This window comes from Cervus canadensis, chromosome 7, assembly GCF_019320065.1.
Source record: "Cervus canadensis isolate Bull #8, Minnesota chromosome 7, ASM1932006v1, whole genome shotgun sequence".
Lineage (NCBI taxonomy): Eukaryota > Metazoa > Chordata > Mammalia > Artiodactyla > Cervidae > Cervus > Cervus canadensis.
The window spans coordinates 84,040,094-84,058,335 of record NC_057392.1 but is presented as its reverse complement, the minus strand read 5'-3'; the positions used below and the strand labels follow the sequence as shown (position 1 = coordinate 84,058,335).

The 18,242-nt window shown below is 42.1% G+C and overlaps 1 non-coding gene across 1 annotated transcript; it reads left to right on the top strand.

Annotated features, from left to right (window-relative positions):
• Positions 1 to 17,816: 17,816 nt before the first annotated feature.
• Positions 17,817 to 17,923, top strand: LOC122445639. The gene has a single exon (XR_006270605.1). It is a non-coding gene; the product is annotated as a U6 spliceosomal RNA (small nuclear RNA).
• The last annotated feature ends 319 nt before the right edge of the window (positions 17,924 to 18,242 follow it).

Genomic DNA, 18,242 nt, shown 5'->3' with positions numbered 1-18,242 from the left:
TTTGGTCACATCGCAGCAGCTTGTGGGGATCTTAGTTCCCTGACCAGGGACTGAATCTAGGCCCTTAGCAGTGGAAAAAACTGAATCCTAACCACTGAACCTCTAGAGAATTACCCAGAGGAGCTTTTAGAACATACTGATGCCTGAGTCTTGCTTGTAGCGGTTAATATGATTGATTTGCAATAGGCCCAGCCAGTGGTTGAATTTTGCCCATGGTCCAGGCAACTGGAATGTTCACCAGGATTGAGAAACATTGCTCAAATCAAGACACCTGACTTCTCTGCTCCTCACCTTCACCTTTGTGACTAGGCTGCTTCCAGGGAAACGTCCCTCTTCAATATTCAGCAGGGATCTAAAATTCCGTAACCAACTTTGAAATCTTTAAAAACTAATTGATGGTATGCAATTTTCCTGGTTCCAACCATCTAGTATGCAATTGTGTAAGACACTATCAAGTGGGGAATGCTTCAGTTATTTCAAAGTAAAAAGGGAAAAAAATAAAACCTAATTGGTAATATGCTTCATCAAAACACTGAGCTTCAGTGAACTCATCACCTGTATTTGTAATGACTTGAGAGTAATGTAAGACTATTTCTTAATGTAACATTTTTCTAATATTTAGAGAATCTCCCACCATGCTTCTCCAGTAAGCTGACTTGGTGATGTCTTGATGTATTGAGTTGGCCAAAAAGTTTGTACAGAAAAACCCTAACGAACTTTTTGGCCAACCCATTATTTTATAATACATTTTTAACTTCCAGGTCCATGATTCATCTAAAAAAGTTCACAAGCATAGGAATGAGGAGTTCTGGGAGAAGGAGGGGTGGCTTGCTCTACTCCTTGTATCTTTTCCCAGAGGACTTCCCTGCTGCCCTCCTCCTGTGTCTGGAAATAACTTCCAGAAGTGCATAACCACTCAAACTATTCAACAACTTTGTGCCCACTTCCCACTCTTTTCTGACTATACTTCAAATTGCATCCAGTTGAAGTTTGAAGTGTTAGTTGCTCAGTCATGTCAGACTCTGTGATCCTAGGCACTGTAGGCTGCCAGGCTCCTCTGTCCATGGGATTCTCCAGGCAAGAATACTGGAGTGGATTGCCATTCCCTTCTCCAAATATTTTGTATATTCTTTCTTAACAGCAGTCCTAGTAGACCCTGAGTTTACCCACGTCTAAAAGGAAATCATTGATAATTAAAGTTGCATTTTAACTTACCAAGACCTGCAGGCTTCAGATGATGACTGAAGAGACAAATGGAATTATCTGTGACCTCTCTGAGGCTATTGAAGAATCATATTCCTGGTGCTTAAATCAGTTCTCATGTCATTAGTCTCTGCAGTCTCTCAGGGGAGTGTATTTTTCATTATTATTTAAACTTTCAGTTTCTTTAATCCTAAAAATTTCATTAGTTTCTTCAGCAATTGGCTAACCGTAAGTGGACTAGCAGAGTTTCAAAACACAACACTGTAATTTAGGCTAAGAGCAAATGAAGTATAAGTCCCCTACCAAGAAGGACGTACACTCTTAATAAAGGGAATGGTACACTCAGAGACAAATATAAAGGTGACCAGTAAGTGCAAAAAGCAGTCAGAGAAGGGATATGTCATTATGGTTCATGTCAATAGGGAGCACTTAAAACCGTAAGAAATTGCTAATCAAGTTTCTATTCACAGCAGAAATCAGAAAGAATCTGACTTCACAAAGGAACGATTCGTATAGTTACATGACTATTTTTCATTTAGTCCTGTGGCAGTTATATGACAACACATTCTGATCAGGTTGCTCTCACCATTAGGAAGAGTCATTCTAGGGAATTCCCTGGCGGTCCAGTGGTTGGGACTGAAAATGATTTATGTGTAATTAGCACTTAGGCTTGTACTGTTTGGTGAATCTTGTAACACTGGCCTGAGCTCTGCTGGCTCTGTGGAGAACTGGTTCTGGCACTTAAACGACCACCCATTTTCTCATAAAGGGATCCAACTGGACCCCTTGATGGTCTAAAATTCTTTGACTCTGTTTATTCAGACATCTTGAACTGCAGACTATCCCTTGGCTATTTCTTCTTTATTGTATTTTAGTCACTAAGTCTTGTTCCTTCCTTGAATCTGCCTGTCCTGTTCTACTGTATCTGCTGTCTTTCATGCCTGGACCACCACAGTAGCTTTCTAAATGGTCTTCTTGCCTCCAGTCTCTGCCATCCTTAGCTCATCCTGGGACATCTTAAATTGCTCTTGAAATATCAGCTTACTTCTTCCACTTTCTCAAAAAAAAAAAAAAAAAAGTTGGAGATACTAGAAATCAATACTTTTTGGCAATTGAGGCTTTCCACAATCTAAACTTGCCCTGTCACTCATTTCCTCATCGCATTACCACCTCACCTTATTCCCGTTTCAACCTGAACCAAGATCAGCTGGACCTGTCTCACCAATATGTGTTTACTTTCCCGATTTCACTTAACCCTGCTTCCATTTCTCAAGTCTACAATATTCTAACTCCTCCTTTATGTTAAACAATTTTTTTTTTTTTTTTTTGAGATACAGATGAAATTCCCTACCTTTTGCCAGGGGCCTCCTCCACCTGATCTACCTTTTATTAATTTTCTCCTTCTTTGGACTCCCTCCTAGTATACATTCTGACACATGATTCCATACTATCATGCAGTTACCTGATTACTTCATGGGTGAATTTATTGTCTCCTTAAAAACAGGACCATTTTGCATTTATTGACATTCTCCACAGAAACCTATAAGACACTGTGTATACGGTAGATACTTAATCAGAGCTTGCAGGCTGACCTACATGCTTTTCTCCTAGGGCCTTCCATAGGCTGCCTGGTCTTGCCTTCTTCCATCCGGAGGTCAGTCCTATCCTGGGTGTCTGTCCTACCACCACAACCCTCTCTCCCTAGTAGAAGCTACAGGTTCCGATTTATCCTGTTATTTTTGCAACACTTGGTAGATCAGTCACATTTCCACTTCTGCTCTATGCTGTGTCCTCACAGGGCGCTTAATAGCCCATGACCTCTGTTCTACATAGGCCTGGGCTGGGGAACTGGAGGCTTGTTGGAACTGCTGCACTCAGAGAGTTGCAGCAAGGGGCCAGGAACTCAAAGAAACTATACAGTGATGTTATCTGGTGACTGAGTGTGGACAAGAGGCTCTGAGACAGTATTTGGAGGTGTGTCCAGAAACTGGGCATGTGTGGCTAAAAGTTAAAAGGCCAGTGCCAATTTGATGAACTGCAAAGCTAACAAAACCACAGGTTTGCTTTTGAAGTTAGTATCTAGTCTCATCTTTTTTATTCAAAAAAGGAAACTAAGGTCCAAAGATGAGGCTGCAAATAGCTACTCAGTAAATATCTACTGATTGCAAATAATCCAATCAAGCCGGTCTTTGGATGGATTTATTCATAATATTTAATGTCAGAAACTGGTCAGCCAGTCTTAATGAGCTTATTGGCATGATTTCCAAACAGACCACATCAAGGAAGTGTGACCCCATCAACCCCTGGATTTTGGCCCACTGAAACTGATTTAGGATTTCTAACTTGAAAAACTGTAAAATAATATAAATTTTTGTTGCTTTATGCCCCTAAATCTGTTGTAATTTTAAATAGCAGTTATAGAAAACTAATGCAGCGAGATCTGCCATTTCCTGGTATTCTTTAAGAAATGCTTCTCAAACTTTAGATGTATACAGATTACCTGGGTGGAGCCTGAAAGCCCCATTTCTTAAAAAGTCTCCCAAGTGATGCTGATACTGCCAGTCTAAGCTATTCTGAGCAGCAAGGCTTTAGAGCACATTGGATGATTTTACATCTTTTGCTAATCTCAGTATGGAGGAAGTGGAACCCAACGGCAGAAAGTACTGGAGGCTCTGGAGTTGACTCCAGAGCTCTGGGGAAAAGAAATTCCCTTCACGCAATAACCATGCAACTTGAGGCAAATGACTAAATTTGCTTAAATTAGCTAAACAATTATTTAAGCTGTTTTCTCACCACTAATGGCTTCCCAGGTAGCTCAAGTGATAAAGAATCTTCCTGCCAGTGCAGGAGCTGAGGGAGACACAAGTTCAATCCCTGGGTTGGGAAGATCCCCTGGAGAAGGAAATGGCAACCCACTCCAGTATTCTTGCCTGGAAAATCCCATGGACAGAGGAGCCTGGTGGGCTACAGTCCGTGGGGAGACAGTCAGACATGACTGAAGCAACTTAGCACATGTGCATTAACCACATATAAATGATGAATTACCAGTAAAATGAAATTAAAATGCAAGACTGAATTGTTTATTATTAGGGTCAACACACACACAGTTCTGTAAAACTGCCATAACACATTTTAGACACTTGCTCTCAATTTCTGGACTGACTGATGCCTGTAACAAACAGTTCAGTTTGGTGCCTGCCCATGGGCCACTCTTTGACTGCTATTACTGTTTAAATTTTTTGATAGTGAATAGATATTACTTATATAATTGCAATTAATTGTTTTGAAAACAAATCCAATTCAATGTAATAATAGAAATAGGGAAACAGGACAGAAATGGTTCTGAGATAAGAATAATCTTATGGACAAAGAAGGTGGTAACAAGAAGATGATGTGAGATCTAGGTTTTAAAAGTTAGATAGGTATTTGTCTGCAGGGTGAGTGTGGAAGAGCATTTCAGGCAGAGAGAGACAGGTCTAGGACAGAGACATAGGAGACTACTGAGTGAAGAACAGTGGACATCTGTGTTTTAGCCTGCCTGTCATCGTCTCCCTTCTTTCCTTTTCCCTAGGGACCCACAGCCTCTCCATTCTCTGGACAGGTGGTCTGGGCAGGTCTGACCTCTTCCCCAGCACCTCCCACCCCACTTCCTCCTGGTGACTGGTTCAGGACAAAAGCCATTCCAGGACTCTGTAATCCTGGCCAGGGGAAGACAGAAAGGTGCTTGTTCCTGCTAAGATTGCTGAGAGGAGGATGTAAGCCTGGCACTACAGAAGAGAACCAGTGACTGGACTGTCTCAAAAAAATCAAGAGCTATAAATCAGAATACTACTAAGAACATTTATTTCTTCAAACGTTTCCAGTAGTTTCATTGTTACTGTTTCCCTCTAACTAGGCCTAGGCAATATTCTATTTCTAAAAATAGAAAGGGCCCAGCAAGTCCCTGAAAATGACATTTAAAAAATGATTCCATTTTCCTCTTAAGGATTGAGAGCTACAATTTTGAACAATTTAGTAGCGGACTTCATTTAGTAGTGTTTTCTATTTCCAATAAGCATTCAACATGCTTCTTTCAGTGCAAGAGCAGTCTTTCACTGAAGAAACTTTTAGGAATAATAAGAAATCAGCTTTTCTGAAGCACCCTACATATTTGTCGTCTTAGTGGGAATAGGAGGTAACTTCTGGGAATCTGAGGACTACATCAGACATTTAGAACATTGTAAAATAAAAATAAGTGAGCCTCATATCGTTGACTTCCTTGTCACAACTCTTTTAGAAAAATTTTCTATGACATTTGTCTTTTATGGTAGTTTTTCATGACTCCAGGTCAACTGTTTCGCAGCATATTCCTTCATTTGGAGTTGTCAGTGATTTATTATTAGATTCCTATTTTCCTAGGAATAATCCATAGTTGTTGTTGAATCTTTCTCTAACCTTCATAGCAAAGGGCACATGATGCCCAAATCTTGGTTAATTTTGATTTAGTTAAGGTAGTGTCCACAAGATATATCCTCTGTAAAGGTACCCCAACATCTCTGAAATAGGTCATCTATGGGATGATTCTTTGACAGTAAATAACATACACAGTTTAATACCATCTTACATATATAGTTTCAAGAAAGAAAAATGCCTCAATATGAAACTTTGTAGATTTGTAAACAGTTATTTCAACAAATCTCTAGTGAGTACCCACTGAATTATGTTATGCCAAGTGGAAGACAGACCAGCCAAGAGGAGAATTCAAGAGTGACAAGGACCACACCAAGCATGAGGAAACGGGAATCCAGAGGAACGAAAGATTTTAGGTGAAGAATTTATACTGAGTGCTAGGGTTAGATTAGAACTCTGGCTCTTCTGATGACCAATCCAGGGTTCTTTCCAAGACAACATTCAAAGGCTCTATCATAATACTGCTTTCCCCTGGTTCAGTGTAACACCGGTTGTCACAATGAAAATAAATCACTTAACTATGTAACTAAAACTGGCTGCTGCAGTCCATGGGGTCCCAAAGAGTCAGACAGGACTGAGCGACTGGACTGAACTGAAAACAAGCTTTCTCTGGGCCCACCATAGGATGCCTTAGAGAAACTATCATTAAACTAACTCGAGACCTAGTCTAGTTTTGCCTTAGGAAAATGTTTCCTCAGTGACAGTGACATAGTGACAGAAACGGATATTGCTCATCCGCCACACCTTGAAACTACCAGATTTTTCTATTCACAAATCAGGAAACAATTTAGAGGTTATCTAAAAGCCTCCCTACATCTTGAAAGCAATACTTACGGTTGACTCATAATTGCTTTATAGTGTATTGCTTTCATACAAATCACCAGTATCTCAATAGCAATCCAGATAGTGCTTTAGGTGGGAAGTATGAATCAGTGGGAGATGGCTGCTGAGTTATCAACTGTTTTGCCTGTAGGCTTAATAATATCTAGTGTATACCTAATTTTCAGGATAGAAAAATAAGAGAAATAGACGTTGTTGTTCAGTTGCTCAGTCGTGTCCGTGTCCGACTCTTTGTGACCCCATGGACTGCAGCACGCCAGGCTTCCCTGCCCTTCATTTAACCACTAGTTTATATTTATTCATTCAATCTAGAGGTGGGCTGTTAAGGTATTGTTCTGATGTGACTCCTTTCAGGCTGCTTTGGATCTGTAGACCCGGAAATCCCAACCCGGTCTCTCTTCCCTGGGAGAAACAGGTGGCCGCAAGGAAGACACAAGCAGGAAAAGCTCCATTGTACCCCTTCATAGTTACAGGACCTGTTTTAAAACGTGAAGACCAAGAATCACTTCACTCTGCTTGTCTTTCCCAAAAAGGAACCTCATAACGTTCTGCCAGCTTCGGTGAAGTGAATTTAATTAGACAATCATTACAGCATTCACAATTTTCACAGGACACTGGCGGTAACTCCCTCCTCCAGCAGCTCAAGGGCCATTTCCGATCCAGAGGCGGGTTTCTCCGAGGGCTCTACCGTGGCGGAAAGACCTTCAACCAACCCGTTGTCAGCCTGGCGCCCACAGTCCGTGAGACAAGTGCCCGCCCCAGGTCCCGCAGCGCCCGCGAAGCCTGATCGCGCTCTGCCTGGGGTCAATGAACACGTGCAAGACCTGGTTGGGCTTGCCTCGGACTCCGGGGGCAGAAAGATTTCACAATGGTCGAGAGGGAGGGGCGCCCTAACCTCGTCAATTCTAGGAAGGCCCAAGCCAGCCAGGGTCGCGAGGGGAAGCGGGAAGCGACGCCTACAAGCCGAAAAGACGGAAGGTTTAGGGCCACGCCCCGCGCACGCGCGGCACGCTCTTCCCTTGCGTGGCTGTGGTCGAGCGGCTTCCTCCGCCAGCTGCCGGATCTAGCTCGCCGGTCTTTTCTGTCTGTCCGCCTTCCGCCCCTGCGCAGTCGCGTCGTCGCCCGCCCCTCCCTTCGCCCCTCCCTTCGCCCCTCCCTTCGCCCTCCGCTCCGCCGGCCCCCTGTGACGTCAGCGACAGGCCCCTCCCTCCTAGTCCTAATCTGATGCCAAGTGCGGGGCGGGCTGGGTATGGAGGTCGCCAGCTTCTCCTCTGGCCTGAACCTTTCTTGGAAAGGAAACCTCTTTAGTAATTTCCTAAAGCTTCGAATTAAGCCTGTAAACTGTGCTCGTTTCCTAATAAGGGTGAAAACGGCCCCTCACCCTAGTTGATCTTCCAAGCTGGAAGTTCTATTGAAAGGAAACTCCAAAATGTGTTGTAATTCAGGTTTATTTGAAGACTTTCTTGTCGTTTTAATGTGTTCCCTTAGTGTGTAAAGTGGGAGAGTGACATTCATAAAATGACAACTTTGCATATGGAAGTTGGGATAAGCGGTACCTAGTCTGGCTTGATCGGATTAATGTGATTTTAATTTAGTTTCCATTTGAATTATCGGGGTGGCACGTTGAAAGGATGGGTATAAAAAGCTGTTGAAGAGCTTAACGCCGTGGTAAGCAATTTAAGCCAACACGAGAAGGTGTATCAGAAATAAAACGAGAATTTAAACTTATAAGGGGCAAAGGTTTCATCTGCCTTTTACAGGCAATGAAAGAGACTCAAAAATTTATATGCTGTGCCCGAGATTCTGTAATTTCTGTGATTTGCCTGGAATTCAGGCCACTGCTTTCACCATGCCAATACTCTGGCCAGCGTGACTAAGGCTTGCTTTGGAACCCGCTGAGCTTGAGCTTTTATAGCCTCTTTTCTTGTCTTCCTGCTTCACTTGTCTTTTTCCACTTTCCTTGATTTTGGTTTTCTTCCTGAGTTCTCTTGTCTCTCTCCCACTCCCCTTTTGCTTTCACGATTTCTTTAACTTCCTTTTTTTTTTTTTTTTGATAGTTAAACCAGCCTTTCCTTCCTCTTTTAAATGCTTCTACCTTAAATGACCATAAAAGGAAATAGAATAATTTTTCTTAAGGGTTTTTTTTTGGGGGGGGGCGGGGAGGGACATGGTTAGATACATAGTATGCATATAGTTCGATGTGAAATTTCCTCTTCTAAAAGCTGCCTCCTACTTCTAGCCATAGATGTTCAGTGAAAGTAGGTGTGTGTATGAGAAAGAGAATAATTAAGGAAAGAGAGCAAGATATAGAGTGGAGGGAGTGTGTGGTGAGCTGTTTAGAATCAGAAACAGAAGAAAAAATAATCAAGCTGTAAATAATACAAAACTCAACCCTAGATAACAACATAGCTGTAAATTCTATACAACTAAAGAAACACATCACTTTAAATCCATCCTTGCCTATGCCTCTGAGATGTATTCCTCAGATGAGTTGTCTTTTCCAGAATAAACCTGTAGCTTTCGCTGCCCCGGGAGAAATAATCGCAGGGCTTCTGCCTGTGACGTAATAATATACAGTGATTCCAGGCTACATGCTACTGTGTAGGCTTCTCGACGTGTTGGCGCCTGTGCGCGGTTCTGCACTGGTGTTTGTGATCCTTGTTCTACACTCGCGGAACCTACAGCCCAGAGAATCCCTTGCCTAATGTTACAGAAGGAAGAGCCTCTGCTATTTCCAATTCCGTAGTCTCTGAGCATGTCAGGTAGTAAGGAATTAATATCTAAGTGAAGATGATTAATAGAATTCACTAGGATACAGTGTTGCCAATTGACTGAATCATGCTCTCGTTACAGATTTCTCTGGTGTCTGTCTTATTCTGCTTGGTTAACAATAACTTGTAGAAATTGGTTGGAAATGTATTTTGCATTTCGCGAAAACAATCGATGTTACTCCTGAAGTTTGGTTTATGTTTTAGTTCCCTATATGAAAGAAAATGCACACCTCTGCATTCCATGATTTAAAAATAACTGGAATCATGAGAGCATTATGCCAAGTGAAACAGACACAAATCTAGTGTGATCTTACTTACATGTGGAATGTTAAGAAAGATTCAGAAACAGACAGTAGAATGGTGGTCACCAGGGGTTGGGGGGGTAGAGGAAATGAGATATTAGCCATAGGGGACCAACTACAGTGATGTGAGGAATAAATTCTGGGAATGTAATGTACAGAATGGTGACTATAGTTGACAATACTGCATTGTATACTTGAAAGTTGCTTAGAGAGTAATCTTTTTATTCCCCTGGCTTTACTGAGATGTAATTGACAACACTGTATGAGTTTCAGGTGTACAATGTGCTAATCTGATACATTCATTTATTTCAAAATTACCACCATAGTTAGCTAACACCTCCATCCTGTTACATAATTACCATTTCTCTTTTGTGGTGAGAATATTTAAGATCTACTGTCTTAGCAACATTCAAATATAATATAATACTGGGACTTCCCTGGTGGTTCAGTGGTTGAGAATCCGCTTGCCAATGCAGGGGACACCAGTTCCACCCCCTGTCTGGGAAGACTCCACATACTGCACAGCAACTAAGCCTGTGAGCTGCAACTACTGACCCCACACTCTAGAGCCCAAGAGCCATAAAGACCAAGCTCACATGCTGCAACTACTGAAGCCCATGCAACTAGAACATGTGCTCTGCCACCACAGAAGCCAAAACAGTGAGAAGCCTGTGCACTGCAGTGAGGTGTACCCCCAGGTCACTGCAACTTGAGAAAGTCGGTGCAGCAATGAAGACCCAGAACAGCACTAAATAAGTAAACAAGAAAATAGAATACGGTATTATTAGTTATAATCACCATGCTGTACATTGGAGCCTCAGAACTTGTTAATCTTATAACTGGAAGTTTGTCCAATACTTGGACCAGTACTTTCTCATCGCCCCCATTCCCTAGATCCTGGTGACCCCACTGTATGACCTTGGGTTTTTATGTTCCACATATGAGTGATAATACAATATTTGTTTTCCCCTGTCTGACTTATTTCACTTAGCACAATGCCCTCAAGTTTCATCTAAGTAGTCTCAAGCAGCAGAATTTCCTTCTTTTTCTCATGTATGAATAGTATTCCATTATATATATACACATTTTCTTTAACCATTCATCAATTCATGGATCTTAGGTTGGCTAGTGTGAATACTACAGCACTGAACATGGGAGTGTGGATATCTTGATGAGATCTTGATTTCAGTTCCTTTGGATATAGATTCAGTAGTGGGGTTGTTAGATCATGGATCAGTTCAGTTCAGTTGCTCAGTCGTGTCCGACGCTTTGTGACCCCATGAACCGCAGCACGCCATGCCTCCCTGTCCATCAACAACTCCCGGAGTCCACCCAAACCCATGTCCATTGAGTCGGTGATGCCATCCAACCATCTCATCTTCTGTTGTCCCCTTCTCCTCCTGCCCTCAATCTGCCCCAGCATCAGGGTCTTTTCCAATGAGTCAGCTCTTTGCATCAGGTGGCCAAAGTATTGGAGTTTCAGCTTCAGCATCAGTCCTTCCAAAGAACACCCAGGACTAATATCCTTTAGGATGGACTAGTTGGATCTCTTTGCAGTCAAGGGACTCTCAAGAGTCTTCTCCAATACCACAGTTCAAAAGCGTCAATTCTTCTGCGCTCAGCTTTCTTTATAGTCCAACTCTCACACCCATACATGACCACTGGAAAAACCATAGCCTTCACTAGACGGACCTTTGTTGACAAAGTGAAAGATTGTTGCTGAACGATGAGACGTGTGATTCTTGGCCTCCAGAGGAGATGAATTCAATCCGGGGCCAGAGACGAGGCTGGATCGCTCAGAGCTTTTGTGTAATAAAGTTTTATTAAAGTATAAAGGAGATAGAGAAAGCTTCTGACATAGGCATCAGAAGGGGGCAAAAGAGTACCCCCTTTGCTAGTGTTAGCCATGGAGTTATATACTCTCCAATGAATCCAAAGAATGTCTGGAGGTTGTAAAGACCTCACGAGACCCACTCCCATAATTTACATTTTAAGATAACAGAGTTGGCCAGAAGGTTGAATCCAAAGATTGTCCTCAGGCAGGATACATCCTTGTAAAGACCAGACCTACTCCCATAATTTATGTTTTAAGATAACAGAATTAGCCAGAGGGTTTAATCCAAAGACTGTCCTCAGGCAGGATACATTATTGTTATATAATCCTAAGGAATGTAGAGGAAAAAAAGTAAAAAAAATTTGTCCTTTCTTCCTCCTTGAATATCCCAGACCTCTCTCTCCCTGGGAACCCCTAGACTTCTTATCAACCTGCCTAGGAAATGACTCTCTCAAAAGTGATGTCTCTGCTTTTTAATATGCTGTTGAGGTTGGTTATAACTTTCCTTCCAAGGAGTAAGCGTCTTTTAATGTCATGGCTGCAATCACCATTTGCAGTGATTTTGGAGCCCAGAAAAATACAGTCAGCCACTGTTTCCGCTGTTTCCCCATCTATTTGCCATGAAGTGATGGGACCGGATGCCATGATCTTAGTTTTCTGAATGTTGAGCTTTAAGCCAACTTTTACACTGTCCTCTCACTTTCATCAAGAGGCCCTTTAGTTCTTCTTTACTTTCTGCCATAAGGGTAGTGTCATCTGCATATCTGAGGTTATTGATATTTCTCCCAGCAATCTTGATTCCAGCTTGTGCTTCCTCCAGCCCAGCGTTTCTCATGATGTACTCTGCATATAAGTTAAATAAGCAGGGTGACAATATACAGCCTTGACATACTCATTTTCGTATTTGGAACCAGTTTGTTGTTCCATGTCCAGTTCTAACTGTTGCTTCTTGACCTGCATACAGGTTTCTCAAGAGGCAGGTCAGGTGGTCTGGTATTCCCATCTCTTTCAGAATTTTCCACAGTTTATTGTGATCCACACAGTCAAAGGCTTTGGCATAGTCAATAAAGCAGAAATAGATGTTTTTCTGGAACTCTCTTGCTTTTTCGATGATCCAGTGGATGTTGGCAATTTGATCTCTGGTTCCTCTGCCTTTTCTAAAACCAGCTTGAACATCTGGAAGTTCATGGTTCACATATTGCTGAAGCCTGGCTTGGAGAATTTTGAGCATTACTTTACTAGTGTGCGAGATGAGTGCAATTGTGTGGTAGTTTGAGCATTCTTTGGCATTGCCTTTCTTTGGAATTGGAATGAGAACTGACCTTTTCCAGTCCTGTGGTCACTGCTGAGTTTTCCAAATTTGCTGGCATATTGAGTGCAGCACTTTCACAGCATCATCTTTCAGGATTTGAAATAGCTCAACTGGAATTCCATCACCTCCACTAGCTTTGTTCGTAGTGATGCTTCCTAATGCCCACCTGACTTCATATTCCAAGATGTCTGGCTCTAGGTGAGTGATCACACCATTGTGATTATCTGGGTTGTGAAGATCTTTTTTGTACAGTTCTTCTGTGTATTCTTGCCACCTTTTCTTAATATCTTCTGCTTCTGTTAGGTCCATACCATTTCTGTCCTTTGTAGAACCCATCTTTGCCTGAAATGTTCCCTTGTATCTCTAGTTTTCTTGAAGAGATCTCTAGTCTTTCCCATTCTATTGTTTTCCTCTATTTCTTTGCATTGATCACTGAGGAAGGCTTTCTTATCTCTCCTTGCTATTCTTTGGAACTCTGCATTCAAGTGGGTATATTTTTCCTTTTCTCCTCTGCTTTTCACTTCTCTTCTTTTCTCAGCTATTTGTAAGGCCTCCTTAGACAGCCATTTTGCTTTTTTGCATTTCTTTTTCTTGGGGATGGTCTTGATCCCTGTCTCCTGTACAATGTCACGAACCTCCGTCCATAGTTCATCAGGGACTCTGTCTATCAGATCTAGTCCCTTAAATCTTTTTCTCACTTCCACTGTATAGTCATAAGGGATTTGATTTAGGTCATACCTGAATGGTCTAGTGGTTTTCCCCACTTTCTTCCAAGGTTAGGGGCGGTGGCCGAGAGGAGCTACCCCACGTCCAAGGTACGGAGCAGTGGCTGTGCTTTGCTGGAGCAGCCTTGAAGAGATACCCCACATCCAAGGTAAGAGAAACCCAAGTAAGATGGTAGGCACTGAGAGAGGGCATCAGAGGGCAGGCAGACTGAAACCACAATCACAGACAACTAGCCAATGGTGATCACACTCTGTGATCACAAGTTAGCCTTGTCTAACTCAGTGAAACTAAGCCATGCCGTGTGGGGCCACCCAAGACAGATGGCTCATGGTGGAGAGGTCTGACAGAATGTGGTCCACTGGAGAAGAGAATGGCAAATCACTTCAGTATTCTTGCCTTGAGAACCCCATGAATAGCATGAAAAGGCAAAGACAGGATACTGACGGATGAACTCCCCAGGTCAGTAGGTGCCCAATATGCTACTGGAGATCAGTGGAGAAATAACTCCAGAAAGAATGAAGAGATGGAGCCAAAGCAAAAACAACACCCAGTTGTGGCTGTGACTGGTGAAAGAAGCAAGGTCCAATGCTGTAAAGAGCAATATTGCATAGGAACCTGGAATGTTAGGTCCATGAATCAAGGTAAATTGGAAGTGGTCAAACAGGAGATGGCAAGAGTGAACATTGACATTCTAGGAATCAGTGAACTAAGATGGACTAGGTGAATTTAACTCAGATGACCATTATATCTCCTACTGTGGGCAGGAATCCCTTAGAAGAAATACAGTAGCCATCATAGTCAACAAAAGAATCTGAAATGCAGTACGTGGATGCAGTCTCAAAAATGACAGAATGATCTCTGCTTGTTTCCAAGGCAGATCATTCACTATCACGGTAATTCAAGTCTATGCCCTGACCAGTAACACTGAACAAGCTGAACTTGAACAGTTCTATGAAGACCTACAAGACCTTCTAGAACTAACACGCAAAAAAGATGTCCTTTTCATTACAGGAGACTGAAATGCAAAAGTAGGAAGTCAAGAAACATCTGGAGTAACAGGCAAATTTGGCCGTGGAGTACAGAATGAAGCAGGGCAAAGGCTAATAAAGAGTTCTGCCAAGAGAACTCACTGGTCATAGCAAACACCCTCTTCCAACAACAAAAGAGAAGACTCTACACATGGACATCACCAGATGGTCAACACTGAAATCAGATTGATTATATTCTTTGCAGCCAAAGATGGAGAAGCTCTATAGAGTCAGCAAAAACAAGACAGGGAGCTGACTGTGGCTCAGATCATGAACTCCTTATTGCCAAATTCAGACTGAAATTGAAGAAAGTGGGGAAAACCACTAGACCATTCAGGTATGACCTAAATCAAATAGCTTATGACTATACAGTGGAAGATCATGGGTATGCTAGTTTTAAGTTTTTGAGGACCCTCCATACTGTTTTCAATAGTGGCTGCGCCAGTTTGCATTCCCATCAGTGCAAAAGGATTCCCTTACTTCACACCCTTTGATAACACTTGTTGTGGTTTATCTTTTTGAAAGGGTTCCCTCGTAGCTCAGTGGGTAAAGAATATGCCTACAATGCAGTTGATCCTGGGTTTGATCCCTAGGTTGGGAAGATTCCTGGAGAAGGAAATGGCCACCAACTCCGGTATTCTTGCCTGGAGAATCCCATGGACAGAGGAGCCTGGTGGGCTACAGTTGGTGGGGTCATGAGACTTGGACACAACTTAGTGACTAAACCACCTAAACCACCACCATTTAAACCAGAACGAGGTGATATCATGTGGTTTTGCTTTGCATTTTGCTGATGATTAGTGGTGTGGAGCACGCTTTTTTATGTGCCTGGTGACCATTTGTGTGTTGTCTTTGGAAAACTATTCAATTCTGCCTACTTTTTAGAAGGGTTTTTTTGTGTGTGTGTTTTTGCTAAGTTTATGAGTTCTTTCTATATTTTGGAAATAGACCCTTTATCAGACATATGATTTGCAAATATTTTCCATCCTGTAGGCTGCTTTCTCATTTTGTTGGTTGCTTCTTTGCTGTGAAAGCTTTTTAATCTGTGGTAGGCCTACCAATTGGTTTTTGTTTTTCTTCCTTGTGCTTTTGCTGTTAGGTCTGGGAAACTGCTGCCAGGACCAGTGTCAAGGAGCTTTTCAGGTCTTCTAGGACCTGTGTTTTCTTCTAGGAGTTTTATGGTTTCAGGTCTTATGTTTATGTTTTAATCCATGTTGAGTTCGTTTTTTTGAGTGGTGTAAGAGGAGGGTCAAATTGCATTTTCCTGCATGTACTTATCCAGTTTTTTCAGTAAGAGAATGGATCTCAAATGTTCTCAGCATAACAACAAATGGTAACTATGTGAGGTGAAGGATGTGTTAGCTACCTTCTTATGGTAAACATTTAGCCATATAGCCATGTATCAAATCATCACAGCATGCACCTTAAACTTACATAATATTATATGCCAATTATATCTCAATAAAGCTAGAGGAAAAATATAAATAATTGTTCATTTTAGTGACATTTGGTAACTGCGTAGTGAAAACAGAAACAATGATAAATTCTATTATTCTCATATCTGTGTAATACTATATGTCTACTGTGAAGTCTACAATTTACAGAAACACAGTTCTACATTTCACACACCCCCCCCCCCGTCCCCCACCCCAATTCTACATTCCAAGGTGGTGACTCTTTAACTTGTATATCTTATCATAAAGTAGAACTGGATCCCAGGATGATAGCAATACAAAGCTTGCTTATTCTAGCTAGCATGTTATATATTTATAGAACTTTATTATTTTCCTTACCAGATATTGTGTTTCAAGGATGAAATAAAAAAGCAGGAGCATTGTTGGCAGTTAATATTGTGTGTGTGTATGTGTGGTGTGGCTTTAAAATATAAACAAGGGACTTCCCTGGTGGTCCAGTGGCTAAGATCCCAAGCTCCCAATGCAGGGGGCGTGGGTTCCATCCTTGGTCAGGGAACTACATCCAACATGCTGCAACTAAAACAAAAAACAAAAAAATCTCCCTCATGCCACAACTAAAGCTGCCTCATGAAGCAATGAAGATCCAAGATCCTGCCAAACCTCAGACACAAAGCAGCTAAATAAATACATAAGTATAAAACACTTGTTATAAATAAATAATATACAAACAAAAGTAATGACTATATTAGTTTTTGAAATGTCAGCAATGGTATTGACATTTTTACTGCTAGAACGGTGAAACATATAGACATGAGATAACATCCTCACCTGAGAAGTTGTGCTAATTGACTCTCTTATTGGGAAGGCTGAGGATGCACTGACATTTGCATGTACTCACATTTGCATTCGTGGGTTGAAATTTGAGATTGAGGCTCAGACAGTAAGGTTTACTAACTTTAATCCTTCTGTCTTCTAAGATGGGGGACTGACTGCATGGTAGGTTTTTACTGCACTTGCCTGAGCTGAGAAGTTTGGCATGTCTTTTTTTTTTTTTTTTAATGGGTGGTGTGGGTGTGTGCATGCTCAGTTGTGTCTGATTCTTTTAAGACCTCATAGACTGTAGCCCACCAGGCTCCTCTGCCCATGGGATTTTCCAGGCAAGAATATAGGAGTGGGTTGCCATTCCCTTCTCCAGGGGATCTTCGCAACCTAGGGGTCAAACCTGGATCTCCTGCATTGCAGGCAGATTCTTTACCATTTGAGCCACTTTAGGAAGCACCTCTAAGATAGAGGCTTTCACAGATAACAGGGAATTTGAACAGAAAAGCGTGAGCAAGAGATGGGCTTTACATGTTTCATTGCTCCGAAACTAGAGCAGAAAACAAGTTTAAAGATCACGCAAGATGATTCTGGGAAAACTTTTACTCCAAAGTACTGTAAACTCCCACTCTGCTGATGATTGGGATATTTTCGGATAATAAACTTCTCCGTTCGTATCGATATGTCTTTGACCCTCTTGCTCTGTTGCAATTACTTTTGCTGCATAGTAAACGGACCTAATTTTAGCATCTTGAAATAACCACTTGACTAGGGTCACAGGTTTTGTGGGTCAGGAGTCAGACTGGGTACTGCAGGGGTGGTGGACCTCTCCTCCTTGAGATTTCAGGTCTCATCCTTTGGGCTGGGCTGCCTCAGGGCCTGGGGCTGTCAGCTGGAGTAACTACACTTGTCTTCTTTCTGCGGCTTGGCTTCTTTACAGCTACTCTCCTCAGGGTAGTTAGACTTGAACAAGGCAGCTCAGGACTTCAAGATCAAGTGTTCCAGTGTTGAATGCCTGCGCCGCGTTGCCTTTTACGACCCAGCCTCACAACGGAGCCCACAGGAGTCTCTTGGTTGAAGGAGTCATAAGCCTGCCCAGATTCAAGAAGTGTGCCCAGGGCTGTCTTTGGCAGCACACACACTAAAATCGGAACAATTCAGAGAAGATTAACATGGCCCCCACACAAGGAAGACATGCAAATTGGTCAAGTATTCTGTATTTTTTTTTTTTGCAACTGGAGATTATCATACTAAGTGAAATAAGTCAGAAAGAGAAAGACAAATATCATATGATATCATATATATGTGGAATCTAAAATATGACACAAATGAACCTATCTATGGGGCTTCTCTGGCAGCTCTGACGGTAAAGAATCCACCTGCAATGCCGGAGATGTGGGTTCAATCCCTGGGTCGGGAAGAGCCCCTGGAGAAGGAAATGGCAACCCACTCCAATATTCTTGTCTGGGAGATCTCATGGACGGAGGAGTCCGGTGGCTATAGCTCATGGGGTCACCAAAGAGTCGGACGTGACTTAGCGACT